Source organism: Rattus norvegicus, chromosome X (genome assembly GCF_036323735.1).
Source record: "Rattus norvegicus strain BN/NHsdMcwi chromosome X, GRCr8, whole genome shotgun sequence".
Taxonomy (NCBI): domain Eukaryota; kingdom Metazoa; phylum Chordata; class Mammalia; order Rodentia; family Muridae; genus Rattus; species Rattus norvegicus.
The window spans coordinates 111,538,418-111,546,813 of NC_086039.1; the positions used below are offsets into that span (position 1 = coordinate 111,538,418).

General features: G+C 36.8%; 1 pseudogene; it reads left to right on the forward strand.

The window, feature by feature from the left end:
* Positions 1–4,012: 4,012 nt before the first annotated feature.
* Positions 4,013–4,663, forward strand: Rps9-ps11 (ribosomal protein S9, pseudogene 11; annotated as a pseudogene).
* The last annotated feature ends 3,733 nt before the right edge of the window (positions 4,664–8,396 follow it).

Below are 8,396 nucleotides of genomic sequence, written 5' to 3' on the forward strand. Positions count from 1 at the left end.
CGACAGTCAAATGTATTTCATTTCATTTTATTTTATTTTATTTCTCTACGCTTCTCCACTCTCTGTTTACAGTATGAGTTGGACTTTGTTGCCTTGACTCGTCTCATCCAAGGTTTCAAGTTTTAAGTTTTGAACATGACCTTAGCTTTGAGTTTTGCTTAAGTGGCATTTTATGATGAAGCAATTCCTTCTGTATGTAATTTGTTGAGCTGTTTTTAAATCATGAAAGTATATAAATTTTTATCAATAACCAATATCATTGATGGGGCTTTTGTCCTTTGTTCTGTTAAAATTTTATCATATTTGTGTGTTTAACTATCTTTCCCTTTTGATAATAAAGTCATTTTGCTTTGTGATGTTAAGATGCTGTTTGTTCCACATGTTTATAGAGTTTTTATAATATTAGTAAGAGATTATATTTTAGGAATTAATCCCATTTAGCTATAGTGGATTGTGATTTTATGGGCTGATGACTTCATTGCCTAGTATATTAATTAGAATTTTGTTTATGTTCATCAGGCACACTATTTTAATTTTGTAGTGACCTTGTCTAATTTTGATCTCAGAATAATGTCGCTAATGAGTTTGGATATTTTTGGGTACTATGAGAAGAATTGATATTGTTTTTTTTTCTTTTTTCTTTTTTCATTTTTTTTTTCAGAGCTGGGGACTGAACCCAGGGCCTTGCGCTTGCTAGGCAAGCGCTCTACCACTGAGCTAAATCCCCAACCCCGATATTGTTTTTTAATATTTGATGCAATCCAACACTACTACCGTAGTCTTGGGCTTTTCTTGATGGGAGATTTTTGTGATGGATTTAATGTCCTTGTCATTGGTTTGTTTAGGTTTCCCACATGTTCATGATTAACAAGAGTAAGTTGTATGTGTCTAGGAATATATTCATTATTTAGGTTTTCCTATTTGTTTAAACATCGTTTTTTACAACAGTCTCCCAGGAGCCCTTCTGCTTCCATTGTATCAGTTTTAATGTTTCCTTTCCCATTTCTGATTTAGTGTGAGTTTTTTCTGTTTCTTTGTAGTTTGGCTAAAGTTCTGTTAATTTTGTTTATCTTTTCAAAAACCAATTTTTGGTTTTGTTGATCTTTCCTGTTGTTTTTTAGTTTCTATTTCAATTATTCTGATCTGATCTTCATTAGTTCCTTCCCCTTATTATTTTTGGATTTAGTTGTTTGCTCTTTTTGTAGTTCCTTGAGGTGTAATCTTAGGCTGTTTATTTGAGATCTTTCTTCTTTTTGAAGGAAGCATTTCTTTTTGCTGACACTTTCCTTCCCAGGAGACTATTGTATTGTCAATGTTTTGGTATTTTGTGTATTCATTTCCATTTCACAGGATATGTTAAATTTTCCTTTATAGTTCTTTGACTCATTTGGTATTTGGGAAATTTTTGCTTAATTTCCATGAATTTTTGAATTTTCTGAATTTCCCTCTGTTATTGATTTCTAGTTTCATACCATTGTGGTCATTCATCTGATGTTAATCTTGTTACATTTGTTAAGTCTTGTTTTGTGGCTTAGCATGTGATCTCTCCCGGAGATGGTTCCATTGCACTTGAGAGAGATGTGTATTCTGCTATTGTTGGATAGAATGATGGAATGTTCTCTCTTGCTTTCTCTCTCTCTCTCTCTCTTCCTCTCTCTCTCTCTCTCTCTCTCTCTCTCTCTCTCTCTCTCGGAGTGTGTGTGTGTGTGTGTGTGTGTGTGTCTGTGTATGTGTGTCTGTGTGTAATATAGCACCATTTCATTAAAAATGCTTTATTTAAAATATACTTTACTTGCTGTAAACATAGTATTCTTGCTTTTATGGCTTCCATTTCTTTGCAATGTCTTTTGTAACCTTTAACTGTCAATGTATGTATATCACTCAACGTTAAGTGAGTCTTTGTATTAAGTGTGCATTTGAATCTTTAAAAATCTATTCCTTCATGCTATACTATTTACTGGAGACATCATTCACTTGATTCAAGGTCACATACTGGTGCTTTCTTTGGCAAAGGCATATTTGCCTGTTGTTCTTGATACTTTGGGCCATGTGTTTACATCTGAACATTTGAAGACATAAGAATGTATTCCTGTTTCTGTAGCCTATTCTTCTGTTTGGGAAGATACATTTACCAGTCAGCTTGTCTGGACATTCTGGATTGCTGTCTACCTTGGTATATAGGTAGTTGCCATAGTATTTGGGAACACTGAGCTGGTACTTAGGTCCATAAGGTTGGACATTAAGCACAGATCTACTGATAAATACCTGTTGAGTGACTGACCTGCAGTCTGAGAGCATTCAGGCTGTGCGCGGATCCTGCTTTTAAAGGGAGTCAGCCTGAAGTCTGAGTCCACAAAGGCTGACAAGATTTAAGAAGGAAATTGAAACTGAAACCATGAAGGAAAACTACTTGCTGACCCACTCCGTTTCATGATTACCTAGTCTTCCTACTTAGGAAATGGGGCCACTCATGGTGAGTTAGGTCTTCTTCTACAAGAGAATGTCCAGAAATGTGTCCACAGTCCAAACTGATCTAGGCAATTTCTCTATTGACGTTCTCTTCTTGGGTGACCCTAGACTATGGTAAATTGATGGTTAAAGCTAACTAGGGCAGAGAGTTTCTGCCATGGTATTTTCTTCTTCTAGTTCTGTCACGTTTTTCTATTCCATTATATATATTTGATTTTTAAAAATGTGCATCTGAGAAACCACATATCTTAACAATCATTTTAGACTTGTTTTCCATCAAGTTAAACTGTCTCGGATTAGTGGAGAATGTTATGAATCTCAAGATCAGTCCAGCATGAAGGATGAAGCATTTTTCTTTTCATTTTGGACCATTTTTCTTGCCTAAGTCCTATGTGTGTCCTTTCTGTTATTCCCGCACATAGGTACTGCTGCTTTTAAATGTCTCTAATCCTTTTTTTATTCTTGGTTTATTTGTTTCTTTGTTTACATAGAAATGAGCATATCTGAGTAAACCGTCTTTTTGAAGACCAGAAGAGGGCATCAGATCCCATTACAGATGGTTGTTGAGAATTAAACTCAGGACCTCCGGGAGAGCAGCCAATGCTTTTAACCACTGAGCCATCTCTCTAGCCAGTCTCTAATTCTTTTTTTTTTTTAGATTTATTTATTTATTTAGTATACATAAGCACACTGTAGCTGTCTTCAGACACACCAGTAGAGGGCATCAGATTCCATTACAGATGGTTGTGAGCCACCATGTGGTTGCTGGGATTGAACTCAGGACCTGTGGAAGAGGAGACAGTACTCTTAACCACTGAGCAGTCGCTCCAGCCCCAGTCTCTAATTCTTAAAAAGCCTGAGCATAAATGCATTTTTGAGTTAAGCTACTCTATTCCATTCCTCCACGAATATTATTCTGCTTAAGGAACCAGCAACATTAGAATTAAATGATACATTAAATAGATTTAATGGAATGCAAAAGATTCCACCCAAACACCAAAGATACATACACATTCTATGCAGCAGACTACGACAGGCTCTCCCAGATAACATACTTGAATACAAAACAAATATCAATAAGTAAAAATTGAAATAACTCTTTGCAAAATAAAACTCAAAATCAATGGTAAAGGATCTCTAGTAAGTACACAAACTCTCAGATAGTAAATGATATATTACTGAACGGTGAATGTATCAAGAAGAAATGAAGATTAAAACACAATACAACAAAGCGTCTGGGACACATTAAAAGTGTACCAAGAGAAAATTTGTAGTTCAGGCACCTATATTAAAGAAGCCTAATGAGCACAAATAAATGACTTAATGATGCAGCTCAGAAACTTAGAAAATAAGAATAAGTCAAACCTAAATCCAGAAAATGTGTAGAAAAGATGAAATATTTATACAACAAAAGCTGTGTTTACTTATAAAAATCTGTCCCAAGGAAGAATGGAGACCTTTATAGGGTTTAAGTGGAATAAGAGATTTTAGAAATCAGTCACGGGCCTGATTTCGTAGGCGCAGTGGGCCTAGCATCGTCAACATGCTGGTCACCAGAAGCTGGGTTTGTCACAAAACCTGTGACCACATGGAGACTCTTTGAGAAATCGTGTCTCGACCAGGAGCTAAAGTTGATTGGAGAGTATGAACTCTGGAACAAACGTGAGGTGTGGAGGGTCAAATTTACCCTGGCGAAGATCCGTAAGGCTGCCCGGAATCTGTTGACGCTGGACAAGAAGGATCTTCAATGTCTGTTTGAAGGCAACGCTCTACTGAGGCGACTTGTTTGCATTGGGATGGTGGATGAGGGCAAGATGAAGCTGGATTTCATTCTGGGCCTGAAGATTGAGGATTTCTTGTAGAGACGGCTGCAGACCCAGGTCTTTAAGCTGGGCCTGGCCAAGTCTATTCATCAAGCCCGTGTGCACATCCGCCAATGTCACATCAGGGTATGCAAGCAGGTTCGCAAGCAAGACCCTTTCATGGTTCGTCTGGACTCCCAGAAGCACATTGACTTCTCCCTCCATTCCCCTTATGGTGGTGGCCGCCCAGGCAGAGTGAAGAGGAAGAATGCCAAGAAAGGCCAGGGTGGTGCTGGAGCTGGTGATGATGAGGAAGAGGATTAATTAATACCTTGTTGCAGTGGGGGATTGTCTAGTTTTCCAGTTGACAAATAAAACAGAATTGATACTTGGTTTAAAATAAGAGAAATCACTCCTATATGTAATTACAATTAAAAACACTCCCCCAATGTACAGATTTGTTAAATGGTCTTCAAAAAGTTTTACTCTACATTTCTTGATTTTGATTCTTAAAAAAGAAAGAAATGGTAATACAAATCACTCCCCAAGTGTCTCCTCCTCCTCCTCCTCCTCCTCCTCCTCCTCCTCCTCCTCCTCCTCTTCCTCCTCCTTAAATGTAGAGTGTCACTGGCTTGGAGCTTGCTAGCCTCAACGTAGCATTCAAAGTGCTTGGATTATGTACACAAATTATTATGCTATGATTTTCAAAGCTTTTTAAAAATTTTAATACTTGTGGTCCCCAGGTTGGCAAATGTTGACTTACTGGTAACATTATTTTAATTTTGCTTTTTCAAAACCAACGATATAAAAATATTAGGTAGTAGAATTTTGAAGAAATTCTGTTAAAGCAGGAGGTGATCTCTACTCACTGTGTACCCCTCGTATGTAGCTTATATATTCAGAGAAAAAAGTATAGCTAGGAGATAGGCTTGCTGTGTAGATGAGCTCTAGCTGGTAATTCAAAGATTCCTTCTAGCAAGAAGATCTGTAGACATGAATTTTGAATAGAGCTTATTTTTTAGTAATCCTGTTAAGTGGTGATTGATGTTGTAAAATCCAGACCTATGGCTCACAGCAAAATAGAAACAGGGTACCAACTCAAAATTAACTTAGGCTTGTAAACAAAATTGAGCTGCTTTTAAAAATAGCTACAAATGAAGCATGAGAAAAAGATCAAAGCTGGTGTCTTAAGTTTAGTTATAAAATATATTGATTTTGTTTTTGCTTTCACTTTGTTTTGGTATTCTTTCGCTTATTTCATTACATTTATAAAGTATATTAACTTTCTTTATTAACTTCTATGCACCATTCTCTCTTGTAAATCATGCTGTGGATGTGGAATTTCCCTTTGGGCTTTTACCACTTAACTGTGGGATTTAAGAGAACATAACATGTTAACTGACCAGTCAGTACCCTTCACCTTACAGAGGATAACAAGGCAAAATGTTTAGTTTAAGACCCAGGGACCTTAAACTAATAGCACTTCAGAGTCGCAGAAAATGACCAATTGGACTTCTGAGCCTCCGAAGTGCTGGAATTGACAGGGTTAATACAAGAAACCAAATGAAATATTTGCTATGATACTGTTCAAATGGGACGTTGGGGAATTGAAAAGGTCCTCTAAATTATGTATTTGTTAAAAGAAATTAAATGTAGAGGGTTTGAAAACTGACCATAACAGTAAGATAAAGAAGAATTAAAAGGATAACTTCTTTGTATAGGGTTGTGGCCTTGTGAGCTTTCCTCTGTCCATGTTTGCATGTCTGCTGTTGTTGTCCTTATTCAGTTCGTGTGTAGGCTGTCATGTTAGTGAAACTTTATGGGTATAGCTTCTGAAATTACTAGGAGACACAATATCAAAGTAAACTCCAAAGAACTACATGTAACGAAGGAACGCTGAGAATGGGAGAAGTTGTCTTCTCCACGGAAGAGGAAACCACTTGGATATCTAACATCAAATTTTCAACCCCTAAAATATAATACAATTAACATTATAAGACTGAATAGATTATATTTAGGAATATATACATATATAGCATATATACATATATTGCATATATGCATGCAATAAGAATAAATAAAGGGATTGTGAATTGAAAGAGAACAAGGAAGAATATCAGGGAGGGTTTGGGGCAAGGAAAAGGAGGGGAGAAATTATGTAACAGTATTATAACCTCAACAATTTAAATAAGGAATTTAAAAAAGATGTATTCTTCCAGAATTTCAACTGTAGGATACTAAAGAAACTGTAGACTCTGAATGGAATAACTTATATTTTGAGGTGACAGTAAGCTAGTGTCCCAGGTGTGGTGTAGGGTGGGAGAAACAGGTTTTCTAAGAAAAGATTTCTGCTAGTGCAAGAGTTGAGAATTATATGAGTGGGGAAATATGAAGAATAAAAGCCAGGGACCAGAAAGATCATCAGGAAGAGATGGAAAGTTAGGACGGATTCTTGAAGAAGATTGTCTATTTTAAGGGTGGGAAGAGTGGAGGAAAGAATGTGGGTGAGGTGAGCCATGATAAAACCTAACAAAGGACAAAACCCAGAAACAGAATTCTCCTTTTTTACTAGAGTACCATTGTTTTCCAACTATTCTTTTGTGGATGCCAGAGTCAAGATTCTGCTGGGATAATCTGTAAAAGACAATTTACAAGCATCCTCAAGGAAGAAAATATCCAAAAAGAATGGCAGTGAAATGTTTATACTTCAGAAAGGACAAAGCTTGTTACATTTTTTGTGCTATTGTTTCCCATTTTTATTGGTAGGATGCAGTAATTAGAGGACAATCTGACCTCACACACACCCAGGCACGTACGCAGGCAAGCATGACCTACAATTTGAAATTAGTTGAATTAAGTAAGATGTTTGGGTCAAAGATTCAATGCCTATAGCCACTTCCCTCTCTTCTGCTAACTTAAAAAAGGCAACAGACACCCTGAACAATCATTTTAGCAGTATTATAACTATGTAAAAGATTTAGAGTGACTCAAGGCACCAATAGAACTTATTTGGGATCATGTACTCTTCAGTGAGGAGTGGAGAATGTGTCAATATTTCTGTTATGTGCTCTGAAAGTTTATCTCCAAAAGTTTACTTAAAGCATTAGACTTAGGCTATAATATAGAATATTAGGTGTTGATTTAAAAAATGCTGTTTTGCCTGAGATGTTTGATATGAAATGAGGACTTGTATTCTGTAGTTCAAGCACATATTTTGATATTTCCCACTCACAAACATTTGACATTAAACTAGAAAAATATATTCATGTTATATACATTAAGTTATGACATTAGTAAGCATACAATGTATTGCTACTGCTGCATATTTCTGCCATTAAGGCATATGTCAAAATAGGTTTGCTGAATACTTTCCTATTTCTCTGAAAAGGAATCTCTTCACCTTAAAAAATAACCATTAAAGTGATAACTTCTAGTTGTTATTCACACATACACTCACATTCACATACATACCACAAACACACACACACACACTCACACTCACACACACTCACACACACACTCACACACACATACTCACACACACTCACACACACACACTCACACACACATGTACTCATACATACCCACTCTCACACACACACTCACACAACACACACACATGTACTCATACACACACTCACACACACACTCACACTCACACACACACTCACACACACACTCACACACACTCACACACACATGTACTCATACATACACACTCTCACACACACTCACACAACACACACACGTACTCATACACACACTCACACACACACTCACACACACACACTCACACACACACACACTCACACACACAATTGTGTTTCTACGGGATTTGTTTTTGTTTTTGTTTTTTGTTTTTTTTTTTGCTATTGGTTGGAAATGTTGTTAGGATATAACTGGTGCCAGATTTAATATATCCACAGAGCAATAGCCATGGATCAATTTTTGGGGGGCCACAACTTCACTGCTGACAAAAGTAACTAGATAATGCTGTGGATTTCAGATAGCATCTTAAGTCTGAGAAGCCTGAGACTGTAAGTCAGGCAAAATAAGACTGATGGACAGAGGATACTGAAGTTTGAAACTTTTGGTGCTGTGGGTGAGCTTTATGTCCACACTACT